The 21,424-nt window shown below is 34.3% G+C and overlaps 1 protein-coding gene across 1 annotated transcript in view; it reads right to left on the bottom strand.

The window, feature by feature from the left end:
• Positions 1 to 10,320, bottom strand: part of LOC129216982 (uncharacterized) — a 52,267-nt gene extending 41,947 nt beyond the window's left edge. Inside the window, exon 1 of the mRNA XM_054851206.1 lies at positions 10,276 to 10,320. The gene's annotated coding sequence lies outside the window, so the exon portion shown is untranslated. The remainder of the gene's footprint in view (positions 1 to 10,275) is intronic.
• Positions 10,321 to 21,424: the final 11,104 nt, after the last annotated feature.

The raw sequence follows: 21,424 nt of genomic DNA, 5'->3' as shown, positions 1-21,424 counted from the left end.
TAACAATTGTATTTTAATTCCTCATTGCAAATTCTGCTGTCCTAATAACTCAATGTAAACTTTAAATAAGGAATGTTAACTGATTATTATTTTTCTAACCAATGCTCATTGTTTGGGTCTTGTGTATCTACGTGACGCATTTAAGAATTTCAAATTTAATTATATGCATTTTATTGTAAATGCAGCAGATTTAAAATTTTGCAAAATTTCGCAGTGGCTTATAATCAGTATTTGAATATTAAATGAAACAGAATGTACGATGGTTTCACTTTCAATTTGTTTATGAATTAATAATTAATCTGCGGAAGAAATTATTTCAATGCATATTCGCTAAACGTGAATTTTATTCCTTCAATATAATTAATTTTGACATTTTCCACTGACAACAACTTGACTGTAAATTTTTGATTTCAAACGAATTCAAATATCTGTTTTTAATAAAAAAGATTTTCACGCAGCATTTTTAAAACGATTTATTCACATACGTGCTCCAAAATGCAAAACATTGTTAATATTTATCAATTTATAAAGCACAATATGAAATTTTTGTCGCGGTAGATAATATCAAAGCGTTAATTTTGAATAATTTTTCGATGAAAACAGTAACCGTTAATACTTTTGCATAAAAAACCAAGCGGGTTTTAAAATGCTCTAATTTTCGGTCTTTTCTATTTCAGATGGACATTATGTACAAAATACTATTTTCGTAAGAAATAATCGAAAATTTGAATTCCCCCCCCCTAAGAATGAGATAAATAGGGTAGGGTAAGGTACATGGGTGGGGGGTAAAATTACGTTTTATAGAAACCCATAAAATCAGATAAATAAATTAATTTTAATGAGACTAATGTTACACATTTCATACATTCTATTCATATAGAGTAAGCATCAAACACAACCATTTAATTTCATTTGAGTGTTTTCCCTTAGTGATACAATTGGAAGAGCCTATTTTTAACCGACTTCAAAAAGGAGGCGGTTATCAGTTCATACCGTATGTAGGTTTTTTTTTTTGTTTGTCCACTCATAGCGTCTCACCTAGTGAACCGATTTTGAAAATTCTTTTTTTAATGGATAGGGGATGGCTCAACTTAGGTCCCATTACTTTGTTTGACCGTATTTGTTCTTTAGAAAAAAAGTTATGGGCAAAAACAGTAAATTTTATGCAATTTCCCTATTAAATGATATTGTAGCGAAGTTCGCACTTTTCATCCGTGGATAACGATGGCTCCGTGGTTGAATTCTCGCCTCCAACACGAGCGACCCGGGTTCAAATCCCGACTAGGACACAGTGAATTTTACTAAAATTTCGTTTCTACTGTTTCCCGTATTTTCTCGAATGTTCTATTAATTTCTGTATCTTTCCAAGTCTGGAAAGTTCCAGCACTTTCTCAAGTTGTTTATAAGGAGATGTAACGTTCATTCGTGATTCTGAATAAAGATCTCGAGTTGAGACTAACGAGTATTCGCTTCATTTGGCTTTCACATTGTCTTCGCTATCTTCATCTACGCGACAATATGAAACTCATTGTTATAAAAGTTCGGTGCCATATAACAGTAACATTAATAGTAATTGTAATGAAAATTTTGAATAAAGGCTTTTCTAAAGCAATACAGTGATATAGAGCCGAACTTCTAACAAGGTAACTTCTTACTTTTACTGAAATATCAACATTTACACTAAAAAGAATGAAATAAAAAAATTTTTGAAAAAAAAAATACAACCGACTTCAAAATTGCTCTAAAAAGTGAAAAAATAATTTTATTCTTTAAACACCATCGATAATACTTTTAAACATAATTTTTGAAGTTGGCGCAAAAACAAAAAGTAAAATCCATTGTAACCATGCTTCGTTCATATTTTTATCAAAAAGTCATCCAAAGTTAGGAACGAAACATTTGTATCGTTACTCAAATATGCTGTCATCAATGCGTAATGCATGTGGTAGTGAAGAAACTGGACCTGGTTAAATTTATACTTGTAGTTGAGTTATGGCTGTGAATGATTTTATCGATCGTTTTTGCGCCAACTTCAAAAATTATGTTTAAAAGTATTATCGATGGTGTTTAAAGAATAAAATTATTTTTCACTTTTTAGAGCAATTTTGAAGTCGGTTCTATTTTTTTTTTTTTTCAAAAAATTTTTTGATACTCCCATTTTACCCTACGGTGAGGTAAAGTGCGGGGTTCGCTCAAAAATGAGAGCATATTCCAGCAAAAATGTGTAAACATTGCAAATTTAGAAAGATTACAGCAATTTAAGCCCGCCTGAACATAAAACTAACATCTAACGAAATTTTTAACAGTATTGTTACGGATCCGGTGCGACTTCCAACTTTCTGGAAAGGACGACACAGGTCTTGATAAAAACACAGGAGCTTTATTACTTCCTTTTACAAAAAAGGAAGTATTGTATTCGCGAAAAAATTTTCACTCAAAAATCGCCCTTAATTTCCATTTTGCTCACCCCCAAATGAATGTTGAGTTTTTTTTTCGATTCGACCACATGCGGAAAAGTGCCTAAGAATGTATAGACACGCGAAATATCCATTTTGACCATCACCGAGGTAATTACAACGACTTTTCTCGTGACGTCTGTATGTATGTGCGTATGTGCGTATGTGCGTATGTATCTCGCATAACTCAAAAATGGTATGTCCTAGAAAGTTGAAATTTGGTACATAGACTCGTAGTGGGGTCTAGTTGTGCACCTCCCCTTTTGGTTGCTTTCGGATGTTCCTAAGGGGGTCTTTTGCACCTTTTTGGGGGGAAATCATTGTTAATTTCGATGCAAACTCAAGTGGTGTTATAATTTGGCGGTCACTTGGCGATATATCGCCAGTCTTTTGGTTGCCAAGTTTTGTCGCCAACTTGGCGAAAAATTTGGCGATTTTTTTTTTTTTTTTAATCTGCTTTCAATGTGGCCATTGCTAGTGATATTTAAAGAGTTAGAGAGAGAATCCCATTAAAATTGCAATAATAGGGAAATAGCATTAAATTGGTGTAAAAGGAAGTCATGTGATGCACACATCAGCTCGTTTACACTATGTACAGGAAAAATCGTCAACAACTGCTAAATTAGTCATCAGCAATTAAGCAAATATCACTCAACACCGTAAATTCAACGGTTACACACGTATTTACATTCAAATACGCAAAACAACACAGCGAAATGCCTCGCAATAAACAGAGCTAATACACTCTCAGTACAACTACTCAATCGAGACTGACTTTTTATCATGCGGCACGGTTATTTATAGACATCGAACGAGAACTCTCAAATATTCCAGAAAACCGTAGACCGTTCTACCTCTATCTTATTTTTTTCCATTCACAAATTTTATCATTCAGAAATGAGGGGACCGTATACTTTAGCCGAATGTACAGGGGCTGTATATTCATTACAAGAAACTATTTCCAGGTTATGTTGCTACAATAATTTTAGATGAAAGATAATTTAATAAACGCCAAATTTAGCTAGATTACGACAAAGTAATCACAAAAATAATTACTGTTTACAGAATTTGTAACAGTATCATACAACATTTTGTCAGGCCTAATCATGCACCAAAATCACCCCATCTCAGGAAAGACGCAATGAAAATAATTTTAAACTTTTTTTTTTAAATGTTTTAAACAGCTCTGTTCTTTAGATGTTCTACTAGAAATATATACTAAAATTGGTAGTTTTTACCAGTTCATAATGGTTTCGTTGAAAAGTTCATCAGCAGCTTCCTCTTACATACCATATGCAATGATCATAGACAAACAATGTGCAGACATTTAAATTATATACAGTTTCTAAAACCAAAATAATGAGCTGATGTTTGCATCACATGACTTCCTTTTAAACTAATTAAATGTTATTTCTCTCATTATTGCAGATTTAATGTGATTCAATTGTTTACTCCCTAAATATCACCAACAGTGGCCAAATTGGAACCAGATTTAAAAATAAACAAATAAACAGACAAATATAAAAAAATAAATTAAAAAAATTGCCAAATTTGTCACCAAGTTGGCGACAAAACTTAGCGACGAAAATATTGGCGATATATCGCCAACTGTCCGCCAAATTATAACACAACTTATCGAATTTCATCGAAATTAACAATGATTTCCTCCCAAAAAGGGGAAAAAAACATTTGGAGCACCCGAATGCAACCAAAAAGAAAGGTGCACAACTAGACCATACTAGGAGTCTACGTACCAAATTTCAACTTTCTAGGACATTCCGTTCTTGAGTTATGCGACATACATACGTACATACAGACGTCACGAGAAAACTGGTTGTAATTAACTCGGAGATCGTTAAAATGGATATTTCGGGTGTCTGTACGTTCCTAGGCACATATCCACGTGTGGGCGGGTTGAAAAAAACTCAACATTCATTCGGGGGTGTGAAAAATGAAAATTAAGGTCGATTTTTGAGTGAAAATTTTTTTGCGAATACAATACTTCCTTTTTTGTAAAAAGAAGTAAAAATAGTTGCCATAATATTGATATGCTTCGAAACAAGAAATTAACTAAATATCTTAAAATTTTCCAATACAACTCCATTTTACCCCATCAGCCAACTCCCCCCCCCCCCCTTCCCGAAAATCAGAAATGTTCCATTTTGGACCATAGAAAAGGACTGCAGCAAACCATATCCCTCCTACCCCAAAATTTTATCGTAATCACACTTTAATTTTTTTTCTGACTTACGTCACTCTCTGACCTTATGAGATGTCTGAACTGCTCTGAACGAGCTGTAAAAATATTAAAACTTACCAGCCATACTTTTATCTAATTCAATTGCCGTTCTGCTTATTAATTTTTTTTTAGCTCTCAGAAGAATTTCATAAATAAATTATCCTTACGGCGCATTATTATTCTTTAAAAATAAACGATTCACAGAGCCTAGAAAAATAAGAGAGTTCTTACGATGAAAACTAATATTTGTGTTTCAAAGGTTAATTTTTAACGAATCCCAGGGAATCACTTTGCATACCATCGATGCATTTCCTTCTTGAAATCAGCTTAAAAAAATATTTTTATTTTCTTTAATTCAGTATCAATTTGTCAATATAATTTCTCTTGAAACTCTGATTAATTTTTGAATATAATCCAAAATACTTTAGATTTTGCCGTTTTGCTTGGTTCATGTTTAACACTAATTTTAGTTCGTTTTCTATTTATGGGAACCAAAAATCTGTAGGTAATTGGTAAATAAGCATATTGTCCACTGAGGCAAAATAGACAATGTAATCCAATAATTAACCTTTTCTCATTCTATTAAGTCACACTCTATATTTACCTTTAATACATTAATTTAAAAATCACATGCAAGTGTTGTTGTCCTGTGCTAGCTAGGCTGGCAATTTATGGTGCGCAGCTTCACTTTTCCTACTGTAAAATAATTTGGTGTGAAGTCCGACATCCACAGTGCACACATGCCATAACGACGCATTTATAGGATAGGCAACCATTCACAGCATAACAACACATTCACACAAAGAAAGGACAGGAGAGAGAAACTAGAGAGCCGGGATTCGAACCCGGGACTTCCTTATCTCAGTCAGACTTCTCTAACCACTGTACAAGGTGGCCGGCTGCAAATCTTATGTGTTACGAATTGCCGTAAAAGGGAGTATTCCTCACCTATTTAAGCAGATTGTCTTTTATCTTTGTGTTATATGATGTTGTTATGTTACGGGAGTTGAAGGGAGCCGCCAAGCTATTTAAGCAAGTTGTCTTGTATCTTTATGTTATGTGATGTTGTTATGTTACATGAGTTGAAGGGAGCCGCCAACCTATTTAAGCAAGTTGTCTTTTAACTTTGTGTTATGTGATGTTGTTATGTTACGTGAGTTGAAGGGAGCCGCCAACCTATTTAAGCAAGTTGTCTTGTATCTTTATGTTATGTGACGTTGTTATGTTACATGAGTTGAAGGGAGTCGCCAACCTATTTAAGCAAGTTGTCTTGTATCTTTATGTTATGTGATGTTGTTATATTACATGAGTTGAAGGGAGCCGCCAGCCCCCACAATACTGGCTAGAACGAACAACTGCCTCGTTAACTTCATTCTCTTTTAAGTTTTAATAAAAGTTTAGTTTTTAAATTAGTGTTGTTATTTCAAACCACCGATAAAGCTGCAGTAACATTTTGTTTTATTATGCACTGTATAAAATACACGCTATATCTATCTATTTATCTATCTATCTATCTATCTGAGGGTAAGTCGGAAAGCAAGCTTCTATGGTGACTGTGGACAGGGGTGTGTACGAGTGACACAATATCAAACAATATCAGGAGACATAAAAGATACGACACAACTTTATTTTTCAACATACGTTCTATGCACGTTGAGGCATTTGTCATACCACTTGATAAACTTCAAAAAGCATTCAAGGAAAACATCAAAGCTTTGCACGCGAACGAAGCGTTGAGCGGTGATGGGCGAAAGGCGATATGTAGGGGTGAACGCACAAAACACCGATACACCATTAGATAGACAAAGGCGAAACCACACCCGTGGACGGCATTGCAAAACCATACAGCAACTCTTGTTTGGGAGCACCTACACCATCCAACATACAGTCCTGATCTCGCACTAAGTGACTTCCGCCTGTATCCGGCTTCGAAGAAAAATCTCGGTGGAAGGCGTTTTGGAAGCAATGCTGAAGTCAAATTAGCCAATAAATCCTTTTTCCGTATGCTTAGTTTTTCTGGTGGGCTTTTGTAAGCTTACCAACTGGTTTGACAAATGACGCAATGTACTTGGTACTTCCTTGAAGAAATAAAGTTATATCTTATCTTTAAAATCTCATTCTATTCTTTTGACTTTCATACGCAACTTTAACCAAGTCAACAGGGGGAGCGTAATTTCTGACTCCCCTGCGTATGTAGAATAATTATAAGAAAAACGTTCTGAAAACAGTTGTCTGAAAGTGTTACTTCTACAAATCAATGGCAGTAAAAAGGCATTGATGAAATGTAAAATTAATAAGACCGGTTGGTCAGATCTTTAAAAATGTGGCCTAAAATTTTCGGTTAAACAACTTTCTGTAAAGAAGTTCTGTAGGATAATTAATTGTAGTATTTCGGTCTTACGAAATCATCCTGGAGTTAACGAAAAATTGGAGAATTTCAAAATCATTTAACATCTAAAAAGTGGATCAATGTACAATTGTTTTGATTATTAATTTTGTTAATCGTACAGGAAAAAATAATTAACAATCTTCAAGAGAACATTTTTATCGCTGCACATCCAATTTTTAAAACATTTTTTTTTGTTTCAATTGTTTATATTTCTCTTTTAAATTAATCATACTTCAAATAAAAAATGAGTAGAACTAGAAAGAGATTCTTGCAATGTAAACATATTGAATATGAAACATAGTTTATTTAGTAACCATAATTTATTTTAATAACCCTATTTATTATGGTTATTAAAGCAAGCTGCTATGTCGTGGTGTGAGTTTGGATGGAGCAGCCAACTGATTAATTGCTGTCAAAAGCGAAAAAGAATAAAGGAATAACAGTAATTGTATAGTTAATTTTCAATGCATATATTATTCTTCTGTAATCATTTAGAGGAAAAATAAAATAAATTATAAAAATAATAAGAGTTTTGAACTAAGGCTTCTTTGAAAAAAAAATTTTTTTTTTTTTTTAATTACATTTCTTTAAAATATAAAGAAAACTAGAAGATATAATTTTTCTTATGCGTATTTTTTTTTTTTTTTAAATATAAAATTACCACTTCATTACGCCAATCTTGTACAGTTGTAAAAAAATATCGTATCTTAAAAAACTTACATTCGTAACTAATGCAACAATAATAAACAAATCGTATGCCCCAGTCATGCAACAACCGTGTATACATTTTGACATATTGCGACTGATAATGCGGCTTAAGAGCAATACTGCCTGGCTAAGCGCAAAAGTCGCATCTACAGCTGTGTTGAAAATGAGCAATGGGGTCGTTTCCAAAATTTCAAAAGTATTTTTTTCTGAAAGAGCATGCTCAAAAACATAGGATCTGACCATTTTTTAAATAATTTGTTTAAGTTTAATATTTTAAAAAAATTACTTAAATCGGTGAGCTTTCATTGTTTACATTTCTTGGCGATGACATCACAAATGATGAAATGCCATTCTGTGTTGCCACTCACAGAGCTAAATATTTAATTCGCATTTTTACTCACGTGTATTGGCAACGGTATGTTTGAGAGCAAGCGTAGAGTGCAATTTTAATTCGCTGCTTGATTATCATAAGTGGAAACGTAGTAGAAAGATGCGCCAGAAAGCATCATTTGTGACGTCATAAACCACGTCTTGTTTGAAAAATCGGACATTTTAAAAAAATAATTAAAAAAAACTGCTTGGAAAATGAAAGTATTTTCTGGGCCCATGTTATTATTTTATTTTTTTGCTCATTCTATCCATTTCAATGACTAAAAGTTGTACTTTTGACTGAAGGAAACCACCCCATTGCCGTTTTAAGTTTTGTGCTTCCATTTTTTTTTGTGATTAAAATGCAACTTTTTCAGAATTTTTTTAAAGTTATTTCCTATTGACAAATGACCATGAAACATTGTATTTAGGCGAAATGTGCGAAAAAAAAAAACCACTTGGTGACTGTAACTTAATTTGGATGAAAACGACATTTAGCATGGCATAATAGGGCTCTCGAGAGAGTGGAGTAACACTAGGGTAATTCAAAAAAACTTTCGTTTAGTTTGAGTCAGAACAGCCCTTATTTTTTTTTAGACTTACTAATAGTATTATGTTGTAAAAGTTTTAGCTTCTTACTCAAATTTTAAGAGGGTGCTCAATGACCCCTTAATTTAGCATTACCCGTAGTATTAACCCTTAATAACCTAGAGTTTCAATTTTGATACCAATCTTTTTTGATACCAATCTTTTAAACCGAATGTTCACATTACTATTAGTTTTTTTTTATAGGTTGGCTGTACGTATTTTACTGTTGTATAATATTCTTTCCAACGAAATTAAAAAAAAAAATCAAATGTCATTATTGTTTTATTTTATCTATGACATATTACTCGCGCGGCAAAGTGAACAAGTAAACACATTTTACTAAAAGTTTTGTTGAATACAAAATATTGTGTATTGTAAATATTATAAAATAAATGTTGTGATTTTTTTTAGCTATTTTTCCCTTCATCTAGACCCTCAAGCAAACACAGTAATATTAAAAATAAATCACTTTCGTAAATCAGGCTACTAAGGGTTAAAAATGCTGCAAGTTTAGAAACATTTAATTTCCCCAACTGTTTTTTCGTAAATGATTATTATTATTATACTAGCTGCGTCGCCCGGCTTTGCACGGTGCACCTCGAAAATAATAGTTATGTCTAGTGACGCGTGTTCAACAATCAGGCTTGAACAAAAAAAGAAAAAAAAAATCAGAAATTTTGCAACAGACTGCGGGAAAATAACCAAAAAATAAACATTTTAAACCCCCGATCGCAGGAAAAGGCTCAAAACAAAAACCAATTTTTTTTTTGTTTGGTTATATTCGAGAAAAAAATGGCAACAGATCTTTCACACACATTTAACTATTTTCTACACGCTACAACTACAAATTTTAATAAAAGCATTGTTGCGGAAAGTTGAGATGAAGCACTGAATAATAGCATTGAATGGAGGAAAGCCTTCGAAAATTAGGGATTTTATGTCGAAATCTAAGTGTCATGATTAATAGTTTTTAATTGATATCTCCGCTAATTATTATCGGAGGATTATGTTAAATAGCCAAACATAAAGACGGGAAGATTACGAATCCATCGATACCTGGTTCGATAGTCAGTTCCCTGTCGTTTGGGAGAAGAAGCTTGAACATACATAGATACGCTCAGTTTTTAATTATATAAGAGATTGCAATTATATGCATATTACTCGTGTATATTATAATATGTTGCATTTTTTTTCAGTTCAATGTATTTTTTATCTCCCCCCCCCCCTTCCCATACGTATGAAGTTTGGGGCAGGAGGTTGAGCATCCTCTTTCAGTTAAAAATAGGAAGCTAAAATTCTTCCAGTGTGTTATTATCCACAAGTCTAAAAATATTGAGGGGTGTCCTGTTATCTAGGAGATTTTTTTTTCACATGCATTTTTGAACCACTTTCTCCCAATTTCTCTTTATGAACGGAAAAGAAAATATATATCTGAGAAAACATTTGCATATGTTTCGGCTCAATTAAAAGGTGGCGTTTAAAGTTGCTAAACATCAATTTTCAAAACGTAAAGCACGCTATCTTACCTGTCACGGTGCTCTCGTAACACAGACGTACCGGAATAACTCTGTTTTCAATATATCTCTCGGCATTATCAGGACACACATGGTTTTTGCGTCTTGAGAAACAAACAGATGTTTTCCCTCCTTCTCGACGGATCCGTTTGCTTTATCCTATAAAAGATACACCTCTTTCGGAAGGAAAGTTTTGACGTAAGTTCAAAAATATTTATAAAGGAAGGAAGACTGCGACGGATTATAAAAGTGTTTTGAAGGGTAAAACTTGGAGTTTTGGTGTGTCTGAGAGTTTTCTTTCTTCTTCTTTTTTTTTTTTTTTTTTGTCTTTTTTAAGACCTTTTTCTTTAAAAATAGACAATTGATAGTTAATGTTCTACGAAGGTTCATATTGAACTTGTCGTTGGTACTAATCAAGGAAGGGTCAAGAAATTGTTCAAGGAGGGGGAGCTTGGTTTTTTAACTTACCTCTTACTGAGTATTTGATTTGCATATACTTCAGGAGGGTGGGGAAGAGGGATGCTACCTCATTTTATCTAACACAACTAAAATACAGAGATTTATCCGAGTAGGTCTCCGAACCTATTCCTTTCCTAATAGACAACTCATAGTTGATGTTCTACGAAGGTTCATACTTGAACTTGGCATTGGTACTACAGTCGGATCCCGCTACAACGCGATCCGACTTGCGCGAAATGGCTATAACGCGAGTTTTTCATGAGTAATGAATTTTTTGCTGCTAAGGCAAATTGCTCGCTTGCAGCATGAAATTTTTTGGAAAGGAGCGGCGGAACGTTAGAATGGGCTTCGTTGACACTAAATATTGGTTTCGTGAATGGACTTTCATTAATTTAGCATCACTGAAAGCGGAAGTTCACACTCTGTATTAGTCTAAACAAAGCTTTGCTTTTGTTTATACAAATAACCGTTTTGATTGTTAACAGGTTTTTTTTCCCTTATACATATGAACGTTGATAAAACAGAATGGCTCCCAAACGAGCACTTTAATCTTAACAGTAAAGCTTGCAGAGTAGTGTCTGAGCAAAATACAAACATGAAAATGGAAGCGAGGCCAGAAATAGGGGTGTTCCCACACTGCATAAACCATCAGCTTCATAATTTTAAAAATTATAATTAAAATTACGATATCTACTATTCAGTGCTATTATAATGCAGTAATGTACTTAATGTAAGTACCCTACTGTTTAAGTACATGTATCTTATTGATCATAGGTTTTGTGCTTTATAACAGTAATCATGTTAAATAGTAACGATTTTTCTAAAATACAGTACACTGTAAAAAAAATCTGTAAAATTTACGGAAAAAAACTGTCAGCCAGGACGCCAGTTTTCTTCCGTTTATTTTACAGAAATCTTCCGTATTTTTATTATTTATTCAAGCTGATTTATTATTTTATGAAGATTAAAAAATGAAACTATACTTTCATAAGTACATTTCAATATTTACTATACTACTACGAAATACATGTATACAAAGGAAAATTTCCGAATATGCCTCTGTAACAGATGACAAAAAAACATAATAAAATATTGATTAGGATGCAATGAAATGGAAGTTGCAAACGATTTAAGACTTACTCTCGCTTTAAGTAAATATAAGATAAAAAATTCGAGCACGAGAACCAAAATCCAAACACGCGGGCGAAATTTCGAAGATTCGAAGAAAAACAAAGTACGCGGTGAGGCGATGGTAACAATTAACGCTTATAACCGGTTACAAATTCAAAAAAAAAAACAGAGAAATCCTGTATTTTATTACGAACAGTTTTTTTCTGTGAAAAATACGGATAACTTCTTCAAAATTTACAGTTTTTTTTACAGTGTAAAAAATCAGTTCTTTATAAAAGATACGGTAATATATAGTTAAAAAATGGTTTGAAACAATTTGAGGGGTGTTAACACATGTCTGAAATAATTAGGTATGCTTATAAAAATTTTCTAAACATACTTTGTTCCACAACGCGAAATTCCGACTTATGCGAGGGGTCTTGGAACGCATCCCTCGCGTAAGTCGGGATCCGACTGTAATCAAGGACGGATCCAGAAATTGTTCAAGGAGGGGGAGCTTGGTTTTTTAACTTACCTCTTACCAAGTATTTGATTTGCATATGCTTCAGGAGGGTGGAAAAAGGGGATGCTACCTCATTTTATCTCACACAACTAAAATATAGAGATTTATCCGAGTAGCTCTCCGAACCTATTTCTTTCCTTTTCTGTTGGAAGGGGTGAAACTGCATTTTAAAACTTCAATTTCGCAGTAATTCCGTGAAATGTTTCGAAACCCCTTCCCCCGAGCACAATCAAAAGTCTCTTCCTAACATCACCAAAGATTGCCTGAAATTGCATTTTTAAAACATCAATTCCGTAAAGCTTCCGGGAGGGAAATTCGAAAACCATTCATTTCCTTAGCGTCGTTAACAGTGGCCTACACTTGCGTTTTAGAACTTCGATTTGGAAAAAATTGCTGGAACACTTTCCCTCAGGGGGGGGGGGGCAATCGCCCCCATTGCTCCTCCCTTGTATCCGTCCTTTGTTTTAAGTAATAAGTTACCGCCCCAAACCAGGGCTAAGGCAGAACTACGTGCAATATACCGAGAACCCGGTTCTCCCATTCAGACTGCAGTTTCGACCTTGCTATGGACTCATCAGTCTGGAATAGGGAATAACCGAACTGCCTCTAGCTCGGTTAATCCCTGTTCAAGACATGAGTCTATAACAAGGCTGAAACTGCAGTCTCTGGATAGAGCCGTGGTGGTCTGATCGGCAAGGCATCGGACTTGTGACCGGAGGATCCCGGGTTCGATCCTACAGCCGGTCGAAGATCCACCGTCTTCATTAATGGTGACTTCGGGACGTTACATATGCTCGTGGTCACTAAGTCCTATAAGTGAAGTGATACCTCTGGGGGTGCTGGACCAGGGATTGTCCGGCTTCTGGTCTGAATTAAAAAAACAGAGCTGTCTTTAGAGTCCTATCCAACTGGTTAAACCATAAATAGAGTTCGGTACTAGGGACCCTGGAGTGTGAAGTCTCTGGATGGGATAAATGGGCTGTCGGTGTATTGCGTGTTGTCATGTATAGTTGAATAAATGAATGAATGATTGATTGATCGAATTAAATGCTTTGATTTATTTATTGCAAGACTGATGAAATGATTGAATGACGGAAATAGCACCTGAATGGTGGTTGATTGATTGATTGAATGAATGAGCGAGCGAATGATTTAATGAATGAATAAAGGATTGCATAAATAACTGATCACCCTCAATGTATTGATCGATTGGTTGTATGCTTCATTGGATGACTGAATGAAAAGATCAACGATTGAATGATTGATTGCGCGACTGATTGAGTAATTGAACAAAAGAATGAACAAATAAATCTTTGGTTGGATGATTGAATGAACGGATCAACGACTTTATGATTGATTGCATGACTAATTGAGTGATTGAACAAAGAAATGAACAAATAAAGAGTTGGTTGATTGATTTAATGAATGAATGAATGATCACCCTGAATGTATGATAGATAGATTGTATTTTCAGTTGAACGAGTGGACCAATGATTTATTACTTGACTGGAGTGGTTGAGAAATTGAACTAGTATATGAAAGGCCGATTGATTAATTGAATGGATGAATGAATGTTTTAATGTGTGAATGCACGGTTAAATGAATAAATGATTGTTGCGACTGCATTGATCGATTGATTGTGTGCTTGATTGAACAAAGGATCGAACGATCGATGGATTGATTGCATGAATTTTGCGACATCGTTTGATTTTTGGAAAGAAAGTTAATTTAGGAGGTAATTGTATAGTTTTTTGGGGGTCTCGTTCTTAGAGCTGCTCCATAGAATTAAGAAGGGTGTTTGGCTCTATCTATCGTGGTTCAGTGGATTTGTTCTTTGGGTGCGAAGATACATACATAGTTCTAAATCAAATCCTGTTGAAGGGTAAGCAATTCTACTCGAAATAATATGAAAAAAAAGCTTTTATTTACAGCGCGAAAAACTTAGCGACTACATTCTAGTGTATCCATTTCTAATCTAGTTCCCAGAAAAAGTTCTGAAAAGTCTAATTTTAAAAGTCTGCGCATGCGCGCGTTGGAGACTGAGGCTTCGCTCTCGTCAATCACAAACAAAGGGGTTTTGCGATAGCTCTTGAAGGAATAGGTATATCTTACGTTAGTACTTTTATGTTAACCAGAATTTAAGCAACAATATAGGGTAAGTGCTCCAGTAGTCGGCCACAAGGACATAAAACTGCTTACAAATAGAATATGTTCAGCTCAAAATCGGATATGATTTATTCCCACATTACCTGTCCCCAATTATCATCCAACAACAGTGAAGTTGTAAGTACGTTTTATTAAGCAGTAATGAGTCATTTTATTTTAAACTAGTGGTACCGGCACGGCTTTGCCCGTAATAGAAAAATTAAAAGGTCTTTTGGTTCGTCTGTATATTTACAAATAATGTATGGTGAATTTTCTCGCCAATTGGCTTGTACCCATGTTACGGTTCCACGTTATGATAATTTCGTAATTTACTCGTCCATCTTATGATAATTTTGTTCTTAAAATTGGAATAGAAAAATAACCACATCGAATTTTCGAAAAATCGCTTCGAGGTGCACACCCCCATGCTACAAACTAACTTTGTGCAAAATTTCATGAAAATCGGCCGAACGGTCTAAGCGCTTTGCGCGTCACAGAGATCCAGACATCCTCCGTACAGACTTCCTATTCCTATTCAGAGTCACAACTGACTACAACTGTACTTATGTCGAGGACTGCATACTAAGTGCCTTGCCTCCATTATTTTATATACCGATAGATGACAGCACCATCACCGGATCGAACAGTTTTAATGAGAATTTAGAACTAGTGCATGAGCTAATAGCTACCTGGTGCTAGCACCCCCAGAGGTATCGTTTCACTTGGAGGACATTGAGACCACGAGCATATTTAACGTCGCCCAGTCCCCTTTAATGACGACGGTGGGTCTTCGACCATCGAGGTTCGAACCCAGGACCCTCCGGCCCCGAATCCGACACTCTACCGATCGGGCTACCACGGCCCCCGTACAGACTTTCAGCTTTATTATTAGTAAAGAAGATACAAGATGGTGTGCCCATCATCCTTGTTTTCGATTCTGCTTATTTTTATCTTAAGAAGACACACCATCTTTAAATGTTAAGTACCCTTTATTTTTTGTTCTGATTTAAATTTGCTTTTACTTATGTTTTAATGGATAGTATAACATTACGTTTTAATTAAAAATTAAACTCCTCCTTCGGCTCAATTGTTTTTAGAGGGTTGGCCGACCACTATGTACTGAATTCTTATGCATTTCCAATAGTCGGTAATGGCAGATTGACCATTGTACTGTTAAAAATATTCCGGGAAATTTACGGTAATTGTTACTGGCATCCACGTTGCCAGTAACTATTTCCGTAAAAATCAAATGTTACTGTAAAATTATTCTTTTTCCTCGGTAGGCCACAGCAACCAATTGGAGGTGGGATCGCTTATTTCTCCGGTATAAATTACCGTAAAAATCAGCGATGCTGTAAGTCCGCCATTTTACAGTAACAATTACCAGAAAGTCTTCCTGAATTTTTTAACAGTTTGGTTCTATACTGTTTTTTGATCTACCCAGTAGTCAACTGCGTAACTAATATGGATTTTCCAACATTTATCAAATACTAATTAAAATAAAGTATTGACACAGTGGCAATTTAGCTGTTTTGAGAAAAAATTCCCTTTCTAACGTTATTTCTTTTAAAGAAAATGTTCAAACTTTCTGCCTAACATTTTTTTGACAAAGAGAGGTTATTTCGTCATTTTATTGCCTCTAATGTTGATTTTAGCTTAGAATTCTTGAAAACTAGTGTTGTAAATTTAGCTTATAGTTGCGTTTAGAATAAATGTTCTATTACTTATCATGTCATTACCAAATGTTGATTTATCGTCTTTCTTATTAAACCATCTTACGTTTATGTTTGATTTTACTAAGGCTAATTATTTCAAATGAGGGTAACACTTTTTATTACTGCTTTCCATAACCAAATATTTATTTCCTTGGGTTTTCTTCTCTAAGAAATCAAAAAAAATTTCTCGTTTAAAATAGTGCTGCCTTAGCTTCAAAAGTGCATTACGTAGCTACTACTTCCATTTTAGTTTATTCATCGTTTACTAATTTTCTTATTGAAGGATGTATGATTATCTTCATACTACTTTCTAATACCTGATCAATATTCTCAAAAATAGCTAAAATCGCAAATTGTTTCAAACATATTTTTTAAATATTTTAAGCTAATTTCTAGGAATAAAATATATTTTCCTCACTCATCTAAAAAAAATTAGATGCGTAAAAAAAAAAAAAAAAACCGAAGAAATAAAATAGCAGTACTTTTTAAACAAAGCAGCTAATACAATTTTTTCCATTTAAAAAGAAATTCTTTAACAGCTTTCAAAACGAAAAAATAATAAATAAAATAAATAAGCTCATTAAAATAAATACATCATATAAAAAAATCGTTTCTTTTTCCCTTCTTGCAAAAAATAATTTTTTAAATGAATTAATGCACTTACCAAAATAAATAAAAACAATAAAATGTCAACTTAAAAAAATACTTTTCATTGTCAAAAAAAAAAAAAAAAAAAATCGTCTGCGCATATCTTTATGTAGAAACATAAATGACTTCGAGTTAATTCGCCGAAATCTGAATACCTAATTAAAACATTAGCGTGAAAATAAAAACAAGTCATATCAACAATAATTATTTCACAGTTAAAACCATAGCTGCGGAGTTGGAGTCAATCTCATTTTGGGATAAAGGAGTCGGAAACGAATATCCAAGAATCGGAGTCAGTCATTTGTCCTCCGTGTATAAATTTTTGCCAAAGCTACGAAGTCAGAGTCAAAGTCGGAAAGTCCGAGTCCGATTAATTATCGGGCACAGGAGTCGGATTCGGAGTCAGGTGTCCCTAAATTCTCGGAGTCGGAATCTGGAGTTTGGCGTCAAGAGCTATTTCCAACAAAATTTGTTTGAAAAAAATCCGCCTTCAAGTACGGAATCTACATTGACTTTCAGTTTCCTTGTAGGCGCTAATGTTAAGGGATTTGAACTGTTCAAAATTGAACGGACAATTGTTCAAATCAAAAAGATATTTTATTATGCAAGTTTTTTTATCAAATGCTTTTTCCTACAAAGTTTGTTTGAAGCAAATTTGCCTCACAGTTCGGAATTGCTTTGAATTTCCCCGTAGGCGCTAATGTTAAGTTTTTTTGAACTGTTCAAAATTGAACAAAAAATATTTCAAATCAAAAAGTGAAATATAGGAATGAGGTGTCCTCGCCGAGATCTTTCGAACAAAAAAAAGTTTGTTCTAATCGGATTATTCATTCAAAAGTTATTAAGGGGGGGGGGGGGGACAGACAGACCGACGGATCGACAGACATTTTTTCCCATCTCAATACCCTACTTTCCAATTTTTATTTTTTTGATATTTATTTAATTATTTTATCTATATTTTTGACTTTTTTTTGTTTTTCGCGATATTTTTTAGATGCTTTAAGCCTTCTTTCATGCTTTTTTCTTCTTTTTCTGACTTTTACTGGGAAAGTAGGCTGAAAAGAACAAACCCTGCCAAACATGATTTGACATAAGCGGGTTTGAATGACTTGCAAGGGCTAAAAAGATTTTGATAAACCATCTTAAATTAGTGAATTGCAATCTGAACATCCCACAAATATCGAAGACTGTCAAAGCGGTAGCGACGGGCATAATCGAGTTCTAATAATCGAATCACTCGATTATTCGAGATCATTCGAGAACTCGATTATCACGAGTTCCCGATTATGAGAACTAGAATTTTCGATTATAAGAACTCAAGTTCTCGATTATCACAGCTCTAGTTCTCGATTATCACATCCCGAGATCTCGATTCAAAATAATCGAGAAGTCAATCGCTTGAAATCTCGATTCGAAAAATCTCGAATGTCAATCGCTCGAATTCCCGATTTTGAATGATCTCCATGATTTCAAAAGATCTTGATTATGAGAAGTACTCAATTCCCGAGGCCTCGAATCTCGATTATCAAAAGTTCTCGATTATGCCCATCACTACAAAGCGGTATTCTAACGCGCTTGATTCGTTAGCAAGTTCATTGGAAGATCATACATACATTTATTTTTTGAAAAAAGTGAAAAAAGCTAAAAGTGAAAAACGATTATAAAAGTTTTATGAACTACCTGAATTTTTGAAAGATGAATTGGGATCTCTCTCTATCCAGTGGATGTAATGTTACCTCATAAAAATCAGACTAATTTTGTTTTGAAAAACTTTATGAACTTGTCGCTACGCAGTTCAATTTTAATCTTAAAACTTCAACCAAAATATATGTATGTATTCTCTAAAATCTTATTTAATATCATCTAACAACAGTTGTAAAGAAAATGGCGAATAGAAATGAGTCCAGCTGTACAGACCCCTTTCCCGCAAATTTTTAAATTAACAACCTCGAACATGTCACATTTAGAGAGCTGCAAACGGTTAATATAAATGCTATTTAACTAGAATTAAAAAATAAATTACGAAAAGATGCTTTTGGAAAAATTGGAAACGAAAAATGAAAGAAATAGCCCTTTTTTTCATCATACTTTAAAAAAAAATAAAGGATTTTTTTTCCTACCATATGTAATCGTTTCTGTTAGCAAAATCTTTACTAATAATAAAGCTGAAAGTCTCTCTGTCCGGATCTCTGCCTGTCTGGATGTCTGTGACGCGCATAGCGTCTAGACCGTTCGGCCAATTTTAATGAAGTTTGGCACAAAGTTAGTTTGTAGCATGGGGGCGTGCACCTCGAAGCGATTTTTCGAAAATTCGATGTGGTTCTTTTTCTATCCCAATTTCAAGAACAAAATTATCATAAGACGGACGAGTAAATTACGAAATTATCATAACGTGGAACCGCAACATGAGCACAAGCCAATTGGCGCGATATGAAATTATCATAACGTGGAACCGTAACATGGGTACAAGCCAATTGGCGAGAAAATACACCATACATTATTTGTAAATATACAAGCGAACCAAATGACCTTTTAATTTTCTACTTCAGGCTAAGGCGTACGGGTACCGCTAGTAAGAAATAAATGTTTCGGTACATTTAAAATATATTATAAGGGTTTCATGTAAAAATATTTTGTGTTTTCATGTAAAAGTTTTTTGATCTCGACTGGTCCGGTCACTCGATTGCAAGCATAAGTAGAGTAGATCTAAAAATCAGTAAGTAGGGCAGTAAACAGTGCAGATTTAAGAATCAGGTTTTAACTAGTCGGGTTTCGGTGACCATGGAAAGTTTAATATCATTGGAAGGGATGGGTAAAAATGAATTCGAATGTTTATGAATTGATTTTTTGCACTTCGCAAAGGTAAAATGTGAAAGGTTGCGGATAATCCGCCCCACGGATAAACAGCTCGCGGAAAATCGCGTTTACTGTATTGTTTACTAAAAATAGGAAAATTTTGTTGGAAGTTTTTTAAACAACCCAATGTGAACGCTGTGCTGTGCAGCCGCCTTTGTTGACATCGCTTTTATGAGTCACTATTTTTAATTCTATGTCAAGGAAACAGAACTATATTCCTTCTTTAAATATATTTTTTCTTTTTAATAGTGCTGCGTTGGAGGTAGTGGTGCGACATCGATGGCAAAACATCGATGTTTCAAAACATCGATGTTAGAAATTAAAACATCGATAGTATTGATATATCGACCAAAAAACATCGATGTTTTCAAACATCGATTTTTTAAAACATCGATCTTTTTATTAATATATAACATACATTTTTGAGTATACTACACTAATTTAAGCAATACAAAAGAATACGTACACGACGATTATATTGAAAATACTGAATCTCAAACCATGAATATAATTTAATAAGAATAAATTCGCAACATCTTGGTATTACAGTAGGACAAAAACTGATAATATAAGACAAGCGCTGATTAATACAAACTAGTTATAGTAATAGGGAAATATTTTCAAACTAAATGAAACTAAAAGTAAATTTACATCGAAAAGAATCTAAGAAAAAATGTATCATCGCACTTACCGTCAGTTGAATGATGCGAAAAAGTTGTTAATTATTTTAAAAATATAAAATTAATTCTAACCAGGCGCGACTCTTGGGGTTGGCGACTTATGCCACCGCCTAGGGCGGCAGAGTTTAGGGGCGGCCATTTCATAATGGCAAAATGTAAAGAGGCAAAAAAATAAGGGGGAAAATGAAAAACTCAAATTAGTTCCTTTTTTTCGGTAGCTCAAAATCAGCAGTACGTGAGAGTATGCTCGATGATTAAAGATAAAAAATACATATAGGCCAGGGGGGCTCCTGTCAACAGCGCCTGGGGCGGCAGATCGATTAGAGCCGGCCGTGATTCCAACAATAATTTGTAAGAGCAAGAAATACTGTTCACCTCTGAGAAGTTGAGCAATGGCCTTGAACAAGTCCATTTCTTTCAAGGGAGAGCAATCGGTATGAAGAGGCATTGTTAGGCGTGGTGGGGCCACCATTGCAAACCTTTTATTGGCGAGAAAATCCTGTACCGCTAGCTAATAGTTAGGTATAGTAATATTGTTCGCCAAATGGGCAATACACTGCGAACTAAATCCACAAATTTATAAGCCGTTTTTTTTTCCTCACCCCTATTTCAAGTAATGGAATCGATGAATTGGTCAGGCAGCGGAGCTCAACTTGCCACAGGTGGACAGTATGTGCTGTACTGTTAGTTAATAACTAAACACAAATTGTCAGTAATAGAGGGACGACTTGTTGGGGGAAGCCGATAAGTAACCCCGAATATAGGTGCTCACAGTTTGGAGAAAAAGAAGTTTGTTCACTGTAAAAAAAAATCTGTAAAATTTACGGAAAAAAACTGTCATCCAGGACGCCAGTTTTCTTCCGTTTATTTTATAGAAATCTTCCGTATTTTTATTATTTATTCAAGCTGATTTATTATTTTATGAAGATTAAAAAATGAAACTATACTTTTATAAATACATTTCAATATTTACTATACTACTACGAAATACATGTATACAAAGGTAAATTTCCGAATATGCCTCT

This window comes from Uloborus diversus, chromosome 2, assembly GCF_026930045.1.
Source record: "Uloborus diversus isolate 005 chromosome 2, Udiv.v.3.1, whole genome shotgun sequence".
Classification (NCBI taxonomy): Eukaryota; Metazoa; Arthropoda; class Arachnida; order Araneae; family Uloboridae; genus Uloborus; species Uloborus diversus.
This window is presented reverse-complemented; position numbering and strand designations above follow the sequence as displayed.